Source organism: Anser anser (genome assembly GCF_964211835.1).
Source record: "Anser anser genome assembly, chromosome: 21".
In the NCBI taxonomy this organism is placed as follows: Eukaryota; Metazoa; Chordata; class Aves; order Anseriformes; family Anatidae; genus Anser; species Anser anser.
Genome location: NC_139742.1, coordinates 4,069,484 through 4,088,130, shown reverse-complemented (window position 1 = coordinate 4,088,130; position 18,647 = coordinate 4,069,484). Strand labels below are relative to the sequence as shown.

The following is an 18,647-nucleotide window of genomic DNA, read 5'->3' as shown; positions in this document are numbered from 1 at the left end:
GTGCCCACAACAGTCCTTTTCCCTGAGATGAGAAGCCAGAAGACCCTACGCACTCTCAAAAGCAAATGAGCCATAGTTATCAGCAGAAGCCAACAGGTAACTGGTAGCTGCCAGGCTGCAGATGTGCTGGCTGAGCTGTGCTCCCATCTCCCTTTCACAGGAGATGGGGTCCACCTCCAAAAATACTGGTCCTCTAGAGAATTTAAATGCACAGATTTTTTAGCATGAATTCACTTTAAACCAAGGAAAAGGCTATGAAAGCACATTTCAGCCAAGGGCACAAAGACCCCTGGGCTCCGTATTCATCCTGAGGTGATTATTTTGTGCATTTTTTTAAATTTTTTTGCTAGTGCACTGGCACTTCATTTATCTTTTCGGAATATTTGGCAGCTTTCAATTCTAAGCATGATACGTGAAATAGCTGCAAAGAAAATAGAAATGGCTTAAATTATTCACAAACTAATTGCAAACTAATGCCAAGTCCTTAATCAGTGACGTCTCATATTCTGTGCTCACCTTCATTCTTTTTTTCTGTTGGGGAAGGCCCGGATTTCCTGCCAGGGGCAGATGTCAGAAAACATGACAAAAATGCCCATTTAGCAGGTACAAAGACATGCTATCTGCAGATCTGACATGGACTTGCTGTTATGTCTTGGAAAAGTCAATTGCCTGCCTGTGCCTCAGTTTCCCCATTGGTTGTATGGCAATAATAGCACAGCACTACCTCTGTAAACCAGTGTGTATTTCTCTGACATACATTTGTCTGACATGTATTCTGTCAAAACCAGTAAGAGTCTGGATGTCTTGAAAGGACATGAAGTGCTGTTAAAGGTGCACAACTGGCTACCTGACCTGTAGATAATTTACCTAACCTTCCAGCCACCAATACACAGATGATTTGTCCTGATCCCTGGGGACACTGATACTCAGGATTTTCCACTAATCACTACTATAAGGTTAGCTCAGAAAGTCATTATGTGAGCAGGAAACTACATCAGACCTTCTGGCTAATGTCCTTAACTGCCTTTTGCTTTTTTTAGTGTTCTGACCGGATGTGTGGAGGAGAAGACAGTTTGGAAAGACAGAGCAGGACAGCACATGAGGGAGGCAGGGGCAGTCAGGAGACAAGGGTTTTGCTTTCCTGCTGCATCGCCTGACCTCACATACATCGCCCAACCTCTGCCTCCGCTCCCACTCCTTGGTGCATAGCTATCGGACAGCTCTTCCCAGTGTGGGCAGCCACAAAGCTCGCTCTGGGGCTCAGGGACATTAAAGTCGAGGAGGACTGCTAGATTACCTACTCCAGCATTTTGTGTTGGCCGGGCCATTGCATTGAAACAAATAATTTATGTTTGTTTAAAATATCTCTTCCAGAAAGGCATCCGGGCTTTCTCTGAAAACATCCATCAACACAGAAGTTCTCATGCAAAGTTCTTCAGCTTCGTATCTGTTTGCTGCTTCTCTCCTTGCTGGATAACTGAGCTGCTCAGCATGGCCTAGGATTTTTTTTTTCCAGGAAGGTACTTACGTAACATATTTACTTCACCTCTCAATATTCTCTTTTGCCAATAAAACACATTTAACCAATTTATGTTCTTGTTCCGAAGTGTTTTCTCAGCCTTCATGGCAATTCTGTACCTTCCTTTACATATTTTCCCACTTCCTACAGCACCAGAACAATGTGCCACAGCAGGACGGTTTTGCAGTAGATGCGATGGCCGAAGACATAAGTGAGGCAGGCTTTGTGGAGAGAAATCTTACACTTTACTTTATTAGAAAAACTGACTTAGAAGGAAAAGTTTTCATGTACATGCTATTCTTTGGTTTTCGGGTCCTAGACTACTGACATACAGAGGAACTGAATCACCCTTTCAGTCCCACTGTTGATCCCCTTACTCATAACCAAGAACTGTATTAACTTGCCTCGTCTCTGTGAGAGACGCTGACAGACATTTGGGCTGGCTTATCTGCTCTGGCCCTTGCTTTCCACCAGTCACTACAGATACCCGAGGCACCATGCTCTTGACTTTTGTTGTGACCTTGAATAGTCTTAATGTAAACCAATAATAAATAAAGGATGGGAGAAAGGCTCTTTAAAGACTGGCTCTTCAAAGGGGGAAAGTTTGTCTTAGCAGAAAAGTAAGATATATTTGAAAGATTTTAAAATGTGTACTGAAGACAATTGTTTTGGCCTGAAAGATGACATGAAATTCTGCTGTCTAAAGCTGTCATGTCATCTGTGGTTGTTAATCTCTTCTGGAGCTCCCTGAAACACATTTTAATCTCTGGCATGCCCAATATTCCCTGGTGTTATTCTCCAAACATCACTTTTTTCCTTCTGATTCATCCCTTGGACTTCTAGTTGAAACTAAAAATGGTTGTGCTCTGCATGAGACAAGCTGCTGTGCAATGTGGAGCAAGTCCCAAGTGTTGGTTTGAAATGTCCAAACAATGAAGCAACGAGTGATGTTGGGAGCTCACAGGAGAGGAGACAGGGCCTCCACCACCACTGGCCAATACCCTCAGTGCTTTTCTCTATGACCTGTAGCACAGAAGAGATACTTCTGTAAATGGAGTTGGTCAAGGGTATCTGCTTGAGGAGAACCTCCCCCATTTAAGAATTAAGAAAGGAAATAATTCTCCCAATTGAATGATGTTTTGGATCCTATTACTGTTTTTTTTTAATTCAGCCACTGTCAGGAGGATATAACTGATGCAGCTCCACTGTATAGTTATGTATGGGCATCACAGCATCATGTTCAAGCTAACAAACTGATCCAAAACTGTGCGCCCTGAGAATATGGTGCAGAGACTCAGAAAACTGATCAGCAGCTGATAAACTAAGGAATCTCACAAGAATCATCCCAAAGGCATCCATCGCTTTGGCAAAAATCTGATTGTACAGGCTTTGGGGAAAATATTTTTCCTTACAGAGAACGTAAAAAGCAACAGGGACAGAAAAAATGGTGAGTTTGGGGTTTTGTTTTGTTGTATTCTCAGTCTAGGGACAAAGCTTTGATCTGTCTAAACCAGTTCATTTATTACTACTATGAAGATGAACTGAAAGATTTTCTCTCTTTCCTAGGCTAACTTGGCGTGTTTCTTCTCTGACTCCTGACATGCTGCATTTAATTGCCACATCGGTATATTTCTGCAAATGTGACTGCTCACTCAGAACTCCGTCCTAAGCACTGGAAAACTCCTGCAGCCTGAGAAATATAGTTAATAGGATCCATCTGCTTTGGAGACATTTTTGATTCCTATGATTTACTCGTTAATTTTCTCTTCTCTAATTACACACAAACGTTAGTGGGGGGAACTGGAAGAAGAGAAACAGGGAGAAAAAAAGAGCCAGCTGGTAGGGACCGACTGCACTTCGTGTTGCAGGCACTAGCCGGCGTGATCCCCACAGTCATTGCAACACAGCCTGGTCCCCGGCTCTCTCAGAGACGGATTGTGAAATGAGGAATCTTTTTCAAGAAAAATAGCAAAAGGGAGAATCCTGATAGATGAGAGTGAATTGTGCCCTAAATCTAAAGGTATTCTCAATGGGCTAGGTGTTGTTACAACTATTAGTATTGTTATAAGGCTCTGAATGAATGGCCCAACCCTCACCAATTCAGACCCATGCACCAAGACCTGGATGGGGAAGAGGACATTTAAGCAACAAGAAAAAGCAAAGTTATCCAGCAAAGAGGTGAGCCAGAGAGGCAGCACTAGCCCCTGTGTGCCCCATGCCCCTGCAGAGACGTGCTCCCTCCTGCTGCCCCCTGCCAGGCCAGCAACCTGCCCCACACGGCTGCAGCTTCGCAGGGTGGCACAGCACAGCCCGGTGCCATGGGGGAACATTTAGACACTCCAAGTGTTTGATGCGTTTTGGAGTGGGGAATCAACTCACATCTAGTCCCCAGGACCCTAAATCTAATTTAGACTGACACAATTGCCCATGCCTGTGCTGGCAGCTCCCTGGCCGGGGCTGTATGCAGAGGATGGTCAGCAGCCCGGGGGGCATCTGGCACAGAGAATCACAACATTTTCAGGCAGTTGCTTCAAGGGTCCAGCAAATTAGTTGTACAGCCTGTTTCAGACAGACCTAAGTTCTGCCTGTGCTCCACGAGGGACGCAAACTGACTCTGGAAATATCTGTTCGCCTGCCCTGACCCACTGCTGTGCAGGTATCATGCAGTATGTCACCAGCTCCACACAGCACCTGCGGCACCTCTCTGACTCCTTTCCTGCCTGAGCTTCTCAGAAATGGCAAGCAAACCGCACACAGGCAAAATCTGAACATGTGCAGCAACGTGAATGCTGTGGTTTGACTTTCCACAATGGTAGGGTTTTGCCTCACACTCACTTGCTGTTCCTTTGAGCTCTGCATTTAGTTATTTCTTGGTTTTACCTTTCCTGGCTCCACTACTGAGGGACCTCCACAGCCCCGCGCAAGGCCCGGGGTCACCCACAGCTGCTGTCCCCGAGGGGCTGCTTGAAGCCAGGAATTTGAGAAAAGCTGAATTACCTAAACCTGAACCTGCTGCTGCCGTTCCTGGAGTTAAGGCTAATTCCTGAGGGCACCACTCAACTTCATAAAACCTTTACAGGCACAGAACAAGATGGAGAAGGAAAACAGTTACCAGAAGAAATCATTTCTCTGTTTTCTCAACTTATAAAGGTGTTACCCATCCATTTCTAAAAGGTGCTGGGTAGCTCTGATAACCTTCATTTTGTCAAGATGAAACAGTGAAATAACCAATCTAAGGGCCGGACACACCAAGAAGCTGCTGTGTCAGCTGGTTTGCACCCCAAAGGAGAGGTAGGTAACCCACAAAGGTTTCCTCAGATTGCTCTCACATTCCAGCAAGCACAGAGCCAGACGTCATCCTGTATCTTGCTTTCTTGAAAGGAATGGAGACACCTCATTTCCATGGAGATCAAACACAGTTAGGTACTGAAATACCTGACCTCACCTGTGAAGTCTGCAGCTGAGCCTAGGTATGAACCGACTCTTCCCCAGCACCATTACCAGTGAAACATCCTCCCTTTGCTAGCTCTGAAAGCATTACAATGGCATCTGGAAAAGAAAGGCAACACTCTGCGGAAGTCTGTGTGATTTTAGGTTACTAATAAAAATATGTGATAAATTCACTTCAGATTATTAGCCACATTGTTTATGTGAGATAGCCATTAAAAGAGATAGATAAAAAAGAAAAAAAAAGTTTTGTATTCAGAACTTTTTTCCTGGCTTTATGTTGTTTACATTTTAGATGTTATCCTCCAATATTTTATTGTTAATTCTATTATTTCCAATTTTTAAATTCCACCAGCAACAAACCAAGACGGACCACACAGGCTGCATTTCTGCAAACTCCATTTAAACCATTCTGCCTCCAGTTCTGAAATCCAAAAAGCTGACGAATTCCTCTCATAGCCCTACTCCTGATTTTTAACAACCTCCCCGTGATGCAGGTGTGAACTACGAAGGTGTTTGATGTCACGGGTTTACGAGGCCGTGATTAATAGGCCAGGCAGAACTGCAGGACCCAGGAATGCTGCCTGGCTCCCAGGCCCCGGGTCTGGGCCTAGGCACTGGCAAAGCTCCAGCGCTGTGACAGGACCAAGTCTCGACCCTGCTCAGCCCTTCCTGCACTTCACTTTCCACGAGAAGAAACCCAAGCCTGTACGCTTAGAAATGCTCTGGAGTGTGCCTGAACAGGCCCCTGGTGAGGACAAGAAATGCAGTTTATTGCAGGGCACCGAACAGAGGCAGCCATACAGTCACATAATCAGGGTATAAGTGACATTAACACCATTTCCTCGGGTCTGCATTTCAACACTTCCTCTTCCATCCAAGGGAGAGGTGAGGGCAGGCTGTCTAGACACAAATTAGCACATACTCATGGCTCTACCTCAGTGGCACAGACTCGTAGGTACTGCCATACGGTTGCAGAAAGTACAGGCCAAGGCAGGGAGCAGGAGCCAGATGCTGACCTCATTCATGCCATTTCTCACCCGTATCACCTGGGGCCTCTCTGCAGGCCCTGGTTTGGTGCATGACAGGAATTTTGAGCTCTGGAGTCATCGGTGGCTCTGACATGTGGCTGACAGCGATGCCAGCAAGGAGATCTTCCCTGCTGCCCTCTGCCTTGATAATTGGTTGATTGCTTGGGTAGAAAAAGTCAAACCTTTCACACCTTCTTTTACAGAAATCTCTTGCCCAGAGGTCTCGTAGATTTTCTATAATAGGTACTGAAAACATTTTGGCTCTATCCATTCTAGTAGCCAATGTGTTTTCAATCCCGCCTGAGGGGGAGTGGATGTATTTTTGACAAGTGTTGTTAATAATGAGTCATTTTCTAGTGCAGACAGTCTCTTGGGTTTTAACCTATAGCTTTCTTTTTCACCCCACTTAGTTCTTCCCACGTGCAAAGTCATTTGGCTCTGCAGAAGCCCTGTCATGGTTATTTATGTACTCTGGACCTTTGTTTATTCCTCATCTCTCTCCTAGCACAGCTTGGTTCTGTATGGGAGTATCCCCAGCCAGAAAGCAAAACACTTCAAAGAAAAGACACCATTATCTTTCTCCTCCTCCTCCTGTATGAGCTCCCTAGGTGGACTTTGCAAAGTCTGCACAGTTCTTGGCAAGGCACCAGATCAGTAGGAATATAAAAAAACACAGACTTCATACTTACTACATCTTTGTGACATGAAAGTACCTGATTTTCAGTGTTATATTTTCTCCTTATGTTTTCATTCTTCCATTTGCATATGGAGAATTTGAGCTTGGAGGAGGATCTGAAACTCGTGTCATCTACAGTCACTGTAAGAAATACGGCACTATCTGGAAACTGCACACGTTCACACCCTGCATCCCACAGCCAGATACAAACATCTCTCTGCAGAAGATGCAGTCCATTTGGTGCCCTCATCAGGAGCATTTCCACTGCCCTAATACTTGAGGCAAGTGGGGTGATGCTCATTCTCCCCTTGGAAGCACACCTCAGGTCTTAAGGCTCTCTTGTTTATTTAAAGCAGCATATCGAGACAAAGGCTGTATTAGACACTCTGGGTGGGTACAGTGCCTAAAACAACAGAGTTGCAATTTCTGATGGGATCTGGGTGTTTTTACACTATAAATAACAAATAGCAATTATAACACAGGCATTTACAGAAATATATACCCATATATATACATATATACTTTATTTCCTCAACATTTTTTCTTAGTTACTTTTTGGCAGTGCACTCGGCAAGGAAAAACACAATTAGAAATGCCCTGTATTGTGCCAAGAATGTTAAACAGTGTAATGAGTTTCTTTGTATATATGTGGTATTTCACTGCTGCTCTTTACTGAATTGAATGACCTGACTAATATTTTTTCATCAGTCCTTACAGGCAAGTCTAGTGCTTTCACTCTCTGAGTAGCAGTTGGATTTTAAGAGCTGGAAGACTCAAATCATATTTCCGACATTAGGTATTAATTGCCCATCTGTGGTTAGGTGCCTGTGGGTTAAGGCAACGTAATTCCTTGTTACTGAATGAAATATCTGTCACTGCCACAGACTGAACTGTGATCTCAAACAGTTTAAATCTTCTACAGAAGATAGAGCACAACACCATACCCATACCTGCTACAGTCAAGCAGAACACTGAAGAACAAACAACACTCACCTAGAGCGTGTATCATGGTTCCTGCTTTTTTGCATTATGTGACCAAATGAGCATAGTCCCCACGAAGCTGTGAGAGGACTACACTGCACTGGAGATAGCTCACGGTTCAGAAATGACTGCAGCTTTGAGCAGGCTCTCCCCTGCTGTCTAGAGTTTGAAGACCGCAGTGAAAATGAATGCAGGTCAGTGAGTCAGTTGCTTGAATTTCTTCTGTTAACCAGTTATGGGAACGTCCACACACTTCAAGGCTTCACTTTGCACAATTTCCCCACTAAAAATTGCAGAACTTGCCTTGCACACTAGTGGTGGTGTAGATACAACTGTGAAGATGGTATATTTCCTTACTTCGCAACAGGAGACATCATAGAGTGTGGCTACTTCTTCTTTACTTTGAAATCGTAGTATGACAAGAGAACATTAGTGCTGTATGTCTCCATTTTGGAGATGAGGTTTTCTTTTGAAATGTTGTTGTAACCCCTCAGCCTCAGGAGAGGATGCCTAGTTTGTTCTACGGATGCCTGTGCTCCAGCTTCTCCTTGGCTGCTTATACACTATCCTTTGTGTAGGCACCGAGCTCACTCCTGCAACACGTTGAGTGCCTCCTTGGAGGTGCTGATAGCTCCATCGTTTCACTGTCTGCGATGGGAGGGAAACGGTGCAGCTGAATGTTTATGGTGCCATAAAAACCAACAACAGTAATGAGGTGGTGACACGAGCAATACAATCTCTGCACCACTCCCAAGCTGTGCCTCTGTTCAGTGGATTCATCATCACTGCCTCTCTCACATGGCACTCCCCCAACTCTCTGGAAGGAAATCCTCAACAATCATTTTATTAACAAGGAACAAAGTACCAGCTTAGAGATGAAGGTGCTAATTGTGGCACATCAGCAGCCAGAAGAAACAATTCCTCTAGGATCACACACATTAATCTTCTGTGGCTGCCGGTCAGAGTGAGAGGCATTCCCATAGTGGTGATGACAGCTGCTATTAAGACAGCAAAACACTCTGCAAGCATGGCCATTAATGCTGCCAGCCAGGAAGCTGGGGATTCACATCTCTGTCAGATCTCAGTCTCTGACAGTTGCTTGTTGGTTAAGCATGAGGTGATAGAATAGAACATCTTGCTGGAAGGAAAAGAGATGTAATGGCTTTCCATGCATGGACTGCTGCACTGGTGAAAGAGCGGCTTGGTTAAGCAGCACAGGCCTGACTGGGTCACACTTTCTGTTCCAAAGCAACTCCATGATGCTGTCTTGAGGTTTTTTGACAGTGCTGTTGAAGATAAAATATAAGGATAAAGTATTATAATATTAATAGGATAACAGATAAATATTGCTATTTTTATGATTTGGCTGCTAGAACAGGGATGTGCCTCAATTGTGCATCTCAGCAGTGAATATTTTCAGCAAAAGAGCTCTGCCTGCTTGTGTTTACACCCTGCCCTCACCAACTGGCATTTGAACATCACAGAAGCGGTGTTCAGAAACAATTTCTGGGGGATCTAGTCCAGTCTCCCATTTGGCTATCGGACTATTGCCAGCACTAGATCAGGGCAGCCAACGCTGGAAGCCCCAGGGTGCAGCTACGGCACAGTCTATCTGGTAACCTGCTCGCTGCTGCACTGTCTTGCTAGTGGAGGTGTTTTCTGCAAGGCCCAGTGTGAATATAGAATCATAGATATCAATATCCTAACCCATAACTTGTCGCTGAAGCACATTGAAAGTGAAGTAACCAAGGACAGCAGATTTGGTCACCCAGCTCTGCGCGTGTACTTACTTGAAAGGCAGGACCTCAGACCCAACTCCCATGTACTCCTCCTTGCACTTCTCAGCGATCCTTAGAAAGGCAAATGGGTGACTCAGCCCTGCAGGCTGGCAGAAATTTATGCCTGGGAGAACAGCCTTTCCAATTCCGTCCAAATTTCGTGACCCTTCCTAGGGACAAATACCTCCCCTCCTCCCCACCCCAGGGCCTGACAGTGTTCCTTAAACTCATGACAAGGTTTAGGACTCTGTCACTGTTTTTTCAAGCTCCACCAGCAAAACTGAAAACATAGCCAATCTCTTCCTTTGCAAAACTTCCAGTTAGGCATATTCTGTGACAAGGTGTTGGTGTTAAGTGAGGAAAGAGCCCAGACTGCTATGCCAGGTGCCAAGGCACATTGGGGATGCAACAATAGCTCAGCCACAGTGTGCACAAAGACAGTACAAGTCTGGCTGGAATCAAAGCGTGTTCCTTCCCTGAGCTGGCAGCTTACCTCCGTCTCCTTCTGCAAGACCCTGACTGACCTCAACACCGAATGAGCCCCTGCCCCAGCTCCCTCATTTGGTCTATCCATCTCTTGCTCTGAGACACAAACAGGCTTTCTTGTGAATTAGAGGTTCCAAGAAGAAGAGAAACTTGCTGCATCAGTCAAATTCCTGCACTTTTCCTTTTCTAACTTGTAGCTGGGCAAACATCCATAGAGTCCAGTAGCTAGACAGCAAAAAGAATCAGGGAAAAAGAAAGGTGGAAAAAAAGACAGAAAATGTATGAGTTAAAGTTACGAAATGGAGAACAGAGGATAAAGTCTGGCAAAGTGAGGAAGGGAATAGGAATAAAGAGGGAAGATAAGGGGACAAGAAGAAGCTTTGAGAAAAGTGGCATATAGCTTCTGCCTGGACAGCAACCATAGATTTAGATTTCACTATTAAAAAAGGGAATCAATGGCTGGCCCCGAGCCTCACGCTGGCAGCCTCCGCTGTTCTGATCTCAGGACCAGCATCTGTCAGCAATTTTCAAGAGGAACCATTAGAAATCACAATGTTTAATAGTTTGTCTTGGCCCCCTGGAATTTTACCACCCCCATCAGCTACTGAAAAAAAAAAAGCAGGAGGTTGAAAGGAGGAGTGGGGAGGAGAGTGGAAGAGGAGAAGGGAAAACAAAATGGTACTTGTACGGTTCAATGCGTGCCTCTCCCTTTTCCCCTGCTTATATGCCACATCCGCAGAGGTGATATATAGATGGTGGTTTTGGCCTCATTCCTGTGTGCTCTAACAACACGGATGCTGGTTTCGAGGAGAGCCCCGGGCTGGCTGGAAATTCCCGCTGCAGGCGGCCCTGCTGGGGAGCCTTCCCGGAAGCAGAACAGACCCGGAGATTTACAGCGCTCTGCAAAGCAAATTGTTCCTGACACTCCTGACACAGAGTGACTTGTGGGCATCTCTCACATAAATCCAACAGAAAGAGAGATGTAGCGCTTCCCAGAAGTGGTTCAGTCACACAGCTACCACCAGACGATTTATTCCATCTGTTCTTCTCCCCGGATCTCTAAATAGCGAACCACAAAAGGCAGTGTGGGGAGCGGGGAGAGGCAGGAGCACTTTCTCAGAGCACTTCGCCAGCCCTGGGCATGTGCAGAGTGTGGTGGTCAGCCCCGGAGAGGGCACCTGACAGGCACAATAAAAAGATTTTTAAATAAAGCATCTTAAGGGCTGGTCCTGCTTGGCACCAATGTAACCAGTGTAACAAAACTGAATGAAGGAAAACAAATCATTGCAACGAGGTTTGAATGCTTTTCTACATTTCTGCAGTGGCAGAAGTGTGAATCGAAACCACTGTGCTGAAGGAGTGACTTACATAGCAGCTAAAGGACAGGCTGTGATGCTGGGAAGGAACCCAGTAACTCAGAAGCACCAGAATCAGGCGTCTCTGGTTCATTTTTCTCTAAGTGCTGCCTAAATCCAGCCCCAAATTTAAAGCTTTTAAATGTAAAGGCACACAAAAGACTGCAGGGAGTTTCAGGTTCGGATCCGAACTCTGATGATGCTTCAAATTCTGTAATGAGCTCAGCACCCCCTGTATACTTCCTAGGAGGTGAGACAGGTTTGTGTCCACCAAGCTTATGCAGCATGAACTTCACGCTCTTGTACTTGTGTTAAGCATACAGCGTAGCTAGGAAGCATTTCCCTTCTGCACCTCCTGCTTTATACAGAACTTGCCCTTTCCCTGCAGTGTCAGAGCTAGCAATACCCAGAGAGAGGCCGTGCAGGAGATACGCCGGTAATCCTGGCCTCAGTCACATCCCAGAGCTGCCCAGTTTATTAAGCCTACAACTAGAGTGGGAGGCAGGAGGGAATTTCGTGAGATTTTTGAAGTGAGATTTTTAAGGAGGGAGCAGTAGGGTGCTTTTACTCTCCTTGGTGGCATAGGACATAGCTGTGCCTTGGGGTTACTTGGAAGTTTTATCTGACAAATTCCTTGACGCGGCGCTAAGGCCCTTGTGCTCTCTCCTATGCCATGATCTGGTTATAACTATTGGCCTTTAATGATGTGATTTATGTTTCATGGCTTTGGGAGGTATTTTGTGGTTTACAGAGACTCAAGGACCAGCTGGACCTTGCCAGTCCTGTGCTTTGCCAGACTGAGGAGACAGCGTGCTTGTAGGAGTTAGGCTGAGCCCATAGCACTAGCTGTGATCGATGGAGGAGAACATGGACTTTGACTTCGCATCCCCAGAGACAGCGAACTGTACCTCAAGTCCATGTTCCTCTTCAGCAATTAAATGCATTTGCCCACAGACCCTCTGACTTTTCAGTGACATTTTGCTAAGAAATGGCTAGATACAGAGATTTGAAAAGTTGCTCCGGGGCAGAAGGCCACGTTACCAGTGTAATTGTTTGATTTACACTTCCTGCACAAAGAATCCTGCTGCAGTTTGCAGATGACCCCCAGGACCCCTGCCTAGCATCTCTCCTGACCTCAGAAGAGGTGAACACCTTCATCAGCTAGCGGGACAGATTGAGCAAGGAGTGAAAGAAAGACCCTGGGGAAAGATCTCTCAGTCTGTGCTTAGTTTACAGAGACTTAAAAATCTTCCAAACAGACAAACGCCAAGTGAGTTTTAAAACCTTCCAAACAGAGAGAGCTCAATGAGTTTTTCAGATCCCCTGGACACTTGAATCATGTGCAAACACAATGTGACTTGCAACATTTCATAGCCCAAATTCCAGCAACACCATATAACAAAATCCACTTTTATATAATATTTCCACACCAGGGACAGGGTGACAGACAAGTGACAGGGCAGATAAGTTTAATAGGACCATTAAGCAGTCAGCACTGTCTTGGCTATGAGATCTTGATTTGTCTACACATGAAACATTCATGACATTTGGAGTCTAGCTGAGTTATAGAAAAATGTCTATGGTAGGCCAAATTACACTTGGCTACCTTTAACCTTGGACTAGGTTTCCACACAGAGAAGAGAGGAAGCTGTAGGTACCAGACTATTTTAAGCTACTGAAGAGATAACCTCCCATTTTATACATTTAATTCACATTTGAAAGATTCCACCATGTTTTATTACTTAGCCCTATCTCTATTTTCATCACCAATTAGCTAATCAAGTCATTCTTTAATCTTTTTTTTCTTTTTCACTGAAAGAAAAAAAAAAAGTCTCCTGGCTAACATGCTTTAAGATTTTAGAAAGGAACAGAGGAATCTTAGCATCTGTTTTCACATTGCCTTGACAGGGACAGACCTCAATTAAGCATCTTATTAAATGTGTCTCCTCCTGCTTTATATCAAGTCTCAGTGCTTTTGCTGAAAGTTAAAAATGTGCGCACATGCTAACCACAGACTTCAAGTCCAAAGGTGGCGGAGCTGTCAATAAAGTAAGCGGTACAGATTAGCTGGAAAGAAGATGGATCATGGAAACTAAAAGAGATTGTGGCAGCTTGGCTAGTATCTAGGAACACTTTAGATCCAAGTATATTTGGACATCTACCGGGGGAAGTTATCTAGCACAAAATATTCTCAAAATCAGAGCCAACAACTTTTAAATTCATTTGATGCTTTTTCCATGTTGTTCATTTTGCCATAACTGGCTGACTTGATTGATGATGCCCTTTTAGTACTCTTGCAGGTACCTCTGACATCCCAGGCCCTTCCCACTGCTACAGTTAGGGCAATTTAAGTTATATGCAAGAATCAATCAGCCTATTTGGACACACGAAGAAGTAAAAAAGTAAATAATAAAAAATGATCTTGAGTTTTCCAGAATGATTTTCTCTCTTCAAAATGCTCAAAAACATTTGCAAAAGACTCATATAAACACAAAGCTTGTTTTTCTAGACCAAATCCCTGTGCCTGCTACAGTCTGTTCACTGATTGCCCTTGAGCTAGACCCTCAGCTACCACAAACCAGCTTGCACTAAGGAAGTCAGTAAAGCAGCATTGCTTTACACCAGGAAAAGATCTGGTCCGTCACGTTCTTCCTGTACAAATTCCTGTTTGTTCAAATTGTTTAGATGTCAGAAATGCCTGCCTTCTCTCTTAGAAGTATGCAATACCTGAAGAGTTTACAGTTTCTTGTCGTGCATAAACTTCTCTCTCCCTTTCGAGTTGTAAATGTTTGATGCCTTCCAGCAACTCATCTCTGTAATCAACTCAGAGAACATTTTTGGATAATGCTGTCATATTTCCTAAAACAAGTAATTCAGAGCAGCAGACAAATTAATTTACTTTAGAATTGATTAATTTACTTTGTCTTGATTTCAGCACAGCAATGCATATCAGTGTGAGCCCAGAGATGAAGGCTGGCTATATGCAGCATTCCTTGCTGGGTACAATGGAGTGATTTCTTTGGAATTTCTTTAACTTTTCTTCCTCAAAACCACTTACTGAAACTTTTGTTATGAAGCAGATCTTTCTTTGTTTCTGTGAATTTAAAACAGAGACCTTAAAGAAGAGAAACAAACTTGAACCAGAAGTCAGCAGACGGAAGATATATTTTCATCTAAGTGCCGAGTCACTGAGAGGAGTCCAGGAAAAGCAGGTGTATCTCTTTTCATGAGCATTCAAGTAAATGATAACCATGCTTTGGAACAGAAGGCATGCTCCACATGGCTGGAACTGATGCCTGCAGAGTGTCATGAGTTGAGTTTTTGACCTCCCTGCATCATCAAGACCAAGCATTTCATTGAGTTTAAGGAAATTAAGCTCAAAACATCACTGGAATTCAGGGATGTTAGTTAAGCCTAATGGGATATTTTTAGCTCATTTAAATGTCTATGAAATCCTGGCTGCATAAAGTTATCTGTTTGCTTATTGCTTCAAACCGTATTTATTGCTAAGGGTTTCAAAGAGCACATTCCATCTTTCACCCCAGAAGTGAGTGACTTGCAGTGGAAGATCCTCTCTTTTCACAGGGCATGTAGAGGAGGATGACTAGCACCTTGGGCCTGCTGGTTAAAATGACAGAAACTTGCTCTGTACCCACAAAGTTTTCCAATTCCACCGGTGAACTTCAGGGAAAGATTTTTGCATGTATCCACCAAGAGCTAGCTCAGGAAGGATGGCCCCACATCACTGAACACAGCTGGAGTGTTAACCTCTGTCTGCTCCTTACTGCTGGCTCCAGCCGCTGGTCACCAAAACCAACCCCTCAAATTCCTCCAGATCCACCTCCGTGCAGAAGCGGCTGTGGGCAGTGGCTGGAGCAGACCAAAGCGCAGCAGGAGCATCCACAGGCACTGCAAAACTTCTGTGTGGGCAGCATCCTGTGGATACATGGTTAGATGCAGATGAGGACTGTTCAGAGACTTACAAAAAAAGACTTGTAGCTGTACTGCAGACGCAGTGGTTTCAGGCACTCCCAACAGCTTCCTGAGTGGTTTGCAACCATTATGGCAAAAAGTAAACAGGGTAAGATATCAAACATGGTCCTCAACAACAGTTGATGAAAAAGACTGTGCTGAATGACGAGAATGGTATTCACGGCTTTCCTTCAGGAACCAGGAACAAATATGAAACTCACTGTTGATGCAAATATCCAAATATCCAACAAAGTTTGTGAAAGTGGCATAGGAGTGCAGTGCAACATAAATCACATGGGAAGTTGGCCGTAGTCAACAGAAATATTTTGATACAGACACCTCATCCAAGGCCAGGTTTGGCAGAGCGGTGTGCCAGCCAGTGGTGACAAGAAAGGGCTGTAGAAGCCATGAAGGAGACTCTAGGTCACCATGTGACCTTTAAGGATCTTTCAGAAATTTGTTTTGAATCAGGAATACAAAAATAAAAACACTTTCCCACCTCATCTGCACAGACGTATCTTCATTGTTTGGTTAACACAGGTGGTCTGCACAGCAGTTAATTCAGCTTTGGTAAGAAGAGTTACCCCAACAAGCAGGTCGTGCCTTCCCACTCACGTGTTGCTGGGATAAGCGCAGGCATTTCCTGGAGGTCTGCAGCCTGCAGCTAGCTGGTACTGCTGGATTCCATCCCCACAGGACTTAATGCAGCTGTGCAGATACAACTAAACACAGGAGCTGGACTAAAGTCTCACTGAAAACAGCCACTGCATCAGGAGGCATTTGGAAAAAGTGCCCTTTAGATCACATGGATTTGCAGTGCCCAAACCCTCACTTCTCTCTTAGAGATGCAACAGCTTCTGAAAGTCAATTGAATCACCTAGTGACATCTCTAAAATGATTTTATAATTTGCCTAGGATATGATGTAAGAGGAAAAAGTGTGAGAGCAGTCTGAATCACAATGTAAGTTATTCCTTTTCCCTGGAAATGACAGGTCAGACTCTGTCTCCAAGCCTGGAGTAAAATTTTGCACTTCATGGCAGTTATTGTCTTGCTCTTCACAAAAACACAGTGTGGTCCTCCACACGGCAGCAGCTTGCAGTGTGCATGAAAGAAAGCATAAGCAGAGCTGGCAGGAGGGAGAAAGCAATGCAGGAAAGCAAATTCTCCTTCCTCGTGGGATCAGCAGCACAGCCTGCACAACACAGACCTCCTAGTCCTGTCCTGCAACCCCACCATGATCCCCTCATGTGGTCTCTCTTCATAAAAGTCTCTTAAAAAAGAACCAGCTGAGGAAGTTATTTTGCACACATACCTTTTAAAACTCATTTAGCCACCATTTACCTCCTTCCCTTGCACTCACCCTGTTAAACTGCCTGTCCCTCATCCCTAGAGGAGCAGACTGCTGCAGAAATGGAAACTCCATCATAAATCCGGCTGATGTCAATTAATGTAGACCCACTGGCTTTTATGGAGCTGCACTAACTTACAACAGCTGAGGGTGCAAAGTTATTGACACTCAGCAAACTACACCAATTCTTAAAGGAGTATCTGGGCCTCAATCTAAGGATTGTCCAAAGAGACTGCGAAAAGCGCGCTATAGAAGACAAGCTCTCTGTAGAAGACAAGTGGGGGTGATACTATACTGAGATTATTCCCACCAAACAGGCATCTTCTGCATGAAAAGCAGGGGCCAAGAGCTCCTTGGTTGTGGGAGATTCCATGGAAAATCTCTTCCTGCTCCATTGTGGGTGGCAGAAATATACTTGCTAGGTCTGAAGCGACCTGAGGTTTGAAAAATGCTAAAATTTGCACTTTTATGCATCTGCTATGAGATCACCAGAGTCTGTTGATTCACAGATAATGAGGCTGTCTGATACCTGCTCCTAGAGGAGGGTCCCCTGGGGGAAATCCAGAATGGAGGCGGGGAGGAAAAAGCAGCCCTGCAGCCTGTGGTTTGGAGCTTTCCCTGAGACACAGCAGTGGTGTCACCTGATAGCCAAGGAGCTTTATGGTGTCAGTTTTCCCTGCTACGTAATGGTGGTATTAAAAAGCAGAGCAAGCAAAAGAATCGCATCGCATTTGTACAATACTTGTGCTCTATTTTAAGTCAATGTGCAGCTCGTCAGCAGCAGGATACAGACGGAGTCCTGCCTACGGCATTTTCCTTTTGCAATGTACAAAATGAGAGCTCTGCTCTGTGAAGAGTCCAATGGTTTGAGAGACGACACACATAAATGAATCCATTAGAAACCCTTAAACATTGGGAAGCATGGCTGCACATTGTGATCAGCAGCAGGAAAACGGGATCAAGTCTTAACTTGTGCTGGTGGCAGAGTCAGCAAAAACACAAATCCAACACAAGTCTGAAATCACATTCAGCAGGTGGTTAAAAGGAAAATTCATTTTTTAACCGAGGAATGTTCTTTGAATTTGCTAAAATGTGAGCAAATGCTTCCAAGCAAAGTATTTTATTTGGGTTTCAGAGAAACATTGGTTTGTTCAAACCTAAAGTAATCACTATAGTCTTTGCTTTCTGGGGAAAAAGAAAAAAGAAAAAAAAAGCACATCACCATCAATATCAGTGGTCTACTCTTAGAACTGATTACTCAGTTCCTGTACAACAGCGATTCACAAATTGTGAGCAAAAGTGAACAAATCTCTCCTTTTAGTATAAGAACAACCAAAAAAAGTGGCTGGAAGGAAGGTGCCAAAGCTCTTCTCCTGGTACTACTTCTGAGCACTTCATTTCTCCATAATCACTCACTGCACCTATCCAAGCCTTTATTATATTGTGGTGTCCAAAACCAGAAGTGACTGATCATGACTTCCCGGTTGTGGTCACAAAGCTAAGCAACTCTAAGAAAACATTTTCAGCTCTAGCCTCAGACTTGGGTATAACTTGAATCAACCAGGAGTGCAGACAGGTCCTGGCCAAAGTCAACCAAGACACGAGGGAGGGAAGAAATGAGAGACGGTCTGGAAAAATTTAGCTGGATGGAGCTTAGTGTCCAGAAGTGCTGGGGATGCAGACTGGGATCATTTATACATCAGAGAGGTGTCAGTAAAACTTCAGTGTTATCCTTTAAACCCTTGTTGCCCATTTCATGACAACCATTAGCATTAACAAGTCTAAAGAAACCACCTTATTTTGAACTTGTCCTCAAGAGTATGTCCCACACCCTTTCCCAAACTGAGTCGCTCTGTTTCTGGGAACCGGTCACCAGACTTTGGGCCACAATGGCACAGGGAGAGAGGAGGAATGCTGCCTTGTCAGCGTACCCTCACCTCTGAGATGTTGCCAGCACCTAGACACAGCATTTCTTGAAAGCAGAAAATGCCACAGCACAACTGCATATACCCAAGACTGTAATTAAAGAAATCCACCAGCACCCTGCTGGCAG

The 18,647-nt window shown here is 44.5% G+C and overlaps 1 long non-coding RNA gene across 1 annotated transcript in view; it reads right to left on the bottom strand.

The window, feature by feature from the left end:
* LOC310884887 overlaps positions 1–18,647 on the bottom strand; it is a 72,572-nt gene that overhangs the window by 7,269 nt on the left and 46,656 nt on the right. The window contains exons 5-7 of the long non-coding RNA XR_014574444.1: positions 7,667–8,940; positions 6,687–6,814; positions 4,965–5,068 (exon numbers count right to left, since the gene is read on the bottom strand). This is a non-coding gene — a long non-coding RNA (uncharacterized lncRNA). The remainder of the gene's footprint in view (positions 1–4,964; positions 5,069–6,686; positions 6,815–7,666; positions 8,941–18,647) is intronic.